Source organism: Protopterus annectens, chromosome 5.part1 (genome assembly GCF_019279795.1).
Source record: "Protopterus annectens isolate FY-2018-M chromosome 5.part1, PAN1.0, whole genome shotgun sequence".
Taxonomy (NCBI): domain Eukaryota; kingdom Metazoa; phylum Chordata; order Ceratodontiformes; family Protopteridae; genus Protopterus; species Protopterus annectens.
The window spans coordinates 481654019-481657500 of record NC_056736.1 but is presented as its reverse complement, the minus strand read 5'-3'; the positions used below and the strand labels follow the sequence as shown (position 1 = coordinate 481657500).

The following is a 3482-nucleotide window of genomic DNA, read 5'->3' as shown; positions in this document are numbered from 1 at the left end:
AAATGAAACCACTGTAACTCAACAAAATAACAATTGCAAAGAAGTCAGAATAAGACGAATTTGGTAAGTGCTTTCACTGAACACTGTCAACTTCATTAGACCAAAATTGCATTATGTATGTGTATACATTTACATACTTGTTTAATCTATTACAAGATATTGAGTAAAATACTTTATATGGGATATAAGTAAGTGTTGAGGGTTCAGGTATTAAAACCCCTCAAGACTGCTTCTTTGAGAGCAATTATTTTACTTTATATACACAGAATATTCTGTCTTAGTTCTGATTGTTTTAATTCATCTTTTCCATTTCCTTTTCACAATGAACTTTGTGTATGCATGTGTGTTTATGTGTGAGTAGATCAGGTAGGGTGGGGCAAAAGGACAACTGCCACTCACAGAAAGTGTTGGAGTGCCATCAGCCAAACCTGATCTCTCTTTATTACAATACCAGTTTTTAAACACCAGTACTGAATTTGCTGTCAAATCCAAGCTCTGTAGCACTCCATGTGTAGTCTGTATTGTAGCAGCTACTTGTTACATTGTAGCAAGCATTTTGCTTCAGTTTAATTCTAGTTTTTTTTTAAACTAAAACATGAGTGTTGTAGCACTTCATGCAGGCAGAGTATAAACTGTTAGCAACTGTTGCTACATTTGTAGCAAAAGAAGAAACTTTTTTTTTTTTTTTTTAATAAAATGAGGGTCAGGGCAGAGCACAGAAATGGCAACTGAATGACTGGAGTTAAAGGGTTCAGAGGCATGTCATGCATACAGCCACCTAGTTGGTGTGCCAGTCAAAGGAATGTCCATTTTACTTATTTATTTCTCTTCACTTGAAGAGTTGAAGGGTGGGGTGCTAGTTCAGGATACTGGCACAAGGTACTCTTTGAATCAGCTATGATTCTGGTAGTCTCCCTATTGAAATGTTTGCAAATGAAATGCTGAGTGCTAACAAACCAAAAAAAAAAAAAAAAAAGACCAAATACATAGGAGAAGTGCAAATCTTGAAAATCAGTGTTTTTAAACTTCTTTTTGCAGTGGGGCAAGCGCCCTATCAGGGACGTCGGGAGGCATATGCACTGTACTGATTTCAGTACAAATTTTTTAGAAGGGGGGGTAGCTTTTTTGAAAAAAAAAACATACATATTTAAAGGGTGTTGGCTCCTTTAAGGAGCATACCAGCCAGTCGGAAGTGAGCTCACACATCATGTCCGGCTGGCAAACAATGATTGAAGTAAGTGTAATGGATTAAGAAGGCAAGCAATGGATTCGAAGTAAGTGTAATGGATTATCGTGGGCAAGCAATGGAGTATCTGTTACTTGCAAGGCAACAATTGAAGTAAGTGTAATGGATTCGCGATTGAAGTAAGTGTAATGGATTCGCAATTGAAGTAAGTGTAATGGATTTGCGATTGAAGTAAGTGTAATGGATTCGCAATTGAAGTAAGTGTAATGGATTCGCGATTGAAGTAAGTGTAATGGATTATTGTGTGTGTGTGTGTGTGTGAGAGTTGAGTTCAGGCGAATTCTAACATATGAGCACTGTTCTGTTTTTTTTTTTTTTTTTTTTGCAGCCCGCAGGACCAAGACTGATGGCTATTCTGTTTGCTCTAAATTAGCTCATTTATTCCATACTTGTGGAAGCCAGGGATTCTTAGGCAGACAAGAGCTTTGTTCTTCCATGGGAATCACCAACGAGCTCATCCACTTGTGACAAAAGAGTTATGTAGAAGGGAGTGGGCTTACTGTGTCCCCCAGCAGAGCACCCCTTCCATGCAGTAGCATGGTGAAACTTACTATAGTTGTTCTCTTAGCTCACAGTGCATCTTGCACATTACATCGGGGGGGGGGGGGGTAGGCTTGTGGGCTGAAGCTCCTCTAAGTAAACACCTAGTGTTTCTGTTAGGTGTTACTCATGTAGTGAGCCAGAGATGGCTCCTCCCCAGGATGAGTAAGCTGGCAGCAGCCACTCAGTTGCATCCTTCCCTGTCATCTCCCATATGTGCCTAACCCATAATTTGAACACATCTGCAACAAAGTCAGAACTTTATTCCCTTATGCTGTGGAGAGGCTTATGACTACCTATATTAATTAAGTTATTTATTCACTTAGATTGCTAAACAAAGCATCCTTTATGATGCATTTGTAAGTAGTAGTTCATTCTCATAGTTCCAGGCTATGTCTAATGTAAAACTTATCTTGTGTCTTTGTGCTTTAACAGAATGAAATGCCTTAATAAACGGACGCTACATATTTTGATGTTTTACCTATTTTTCATATTTTTTTCATCAATGAGTCCTTTCTGTTGACTAAGTCAGTTTTCTCTGAACATCTTACACTGATAACAATCAAAACTAGCTTCAATGCAGCTTGCAGAATATTGAAATCAGTCATTCATAAATGTAAGCTAAGTTATAAAGAAAATCTTGTTTCTTGCAACAAGAATCCTAACATTTTCTACAGTTATACACACTCTGTTCATGACTGTTACACTCATATGTGCATGTCCTCTTTCTAACAGTAGTACTTTAGTAAGCAACCCTGTTGATATGGCTAATGTTCTTTAGAACTTTGTTAACTTGTTTACCAGTGCCATCCTTCTGGCTCCAACTTGTCCTGTTAGTATGGACATCTTGAACTCACTGACTTCTCAAGATAACACCCATCATTGTTCAGATTCTTTAGTTTGTCCTTATATTACTGAAAACATGGTTAGTGCTTCCTTAACGAAAATAAAAATGTTAACAGTGTCAGTGTGCCAAATAAGAAATCTTGTTTATTATTTAAGCATCTTGGCTCAAGTATTATTTTAACACTCTCTTGCAAAATGCTTTGGAAAAAGATAAATATCATTCCACTTTATGAAAATGGGAGTTGTATTGTGGACAATTACCACCCTGTCACTCTAACTTCCTTGCTCTGCAAATGTTTCAAAAAATGCCTTTTGAACTTACTTGATGGTAATCCCCATTATGGTGCTATGATAGATTTCTATCAACATGGCTCTATGAAAAATTGTTCTACTTTTATTTGCCTACTCAATTTTTATGATAATTTTTACAGGGCTGTGGATAATGGACTAGATGTTATTATGGTATATGTAGCTCTCTCCGAAGCATTTGATAGTGTGACACATTAAAGTATTATAGAATGTATGATGAAACATGGTAATAATAACTTTATATTAGACTGGATTAGTTAATGACTTTCTAAAAGGTGATTTATGGCAGCTATGTTCACACTGGGGCTAATGTTTACTCATGGGTTTCTCATGGGAAATCTGTTTAGGTCTGGCACTTTTCAACATGACATTTTCCTTTCTGCTACACATAAAAGTATTTTGACTGCCAAATATGGAAATGATATCAAGTTAGGATCAGTTTCTAGTAATGACACTGATTATAATAGGTTCATCAACCACCTTTCTAGTAAAGTAAAATGGCTGAATAGGAATGGAATTAACTTCAGTTTAAGTAAATGCC

At 36.7% G+C, this 3482-nt stretch overlaps 1 pseudogene; it reads left to right on the top strand.

Annotated features, from left to right (window-relative positions):
* LOC122803219 overlaps window positions 1–3139 on the top strand; it is a 76747-nt pseudogene extending 73608 nt beyond the window's left edge.
* Window positions 3140–3482: the final 343 nt, after the last annotated feature.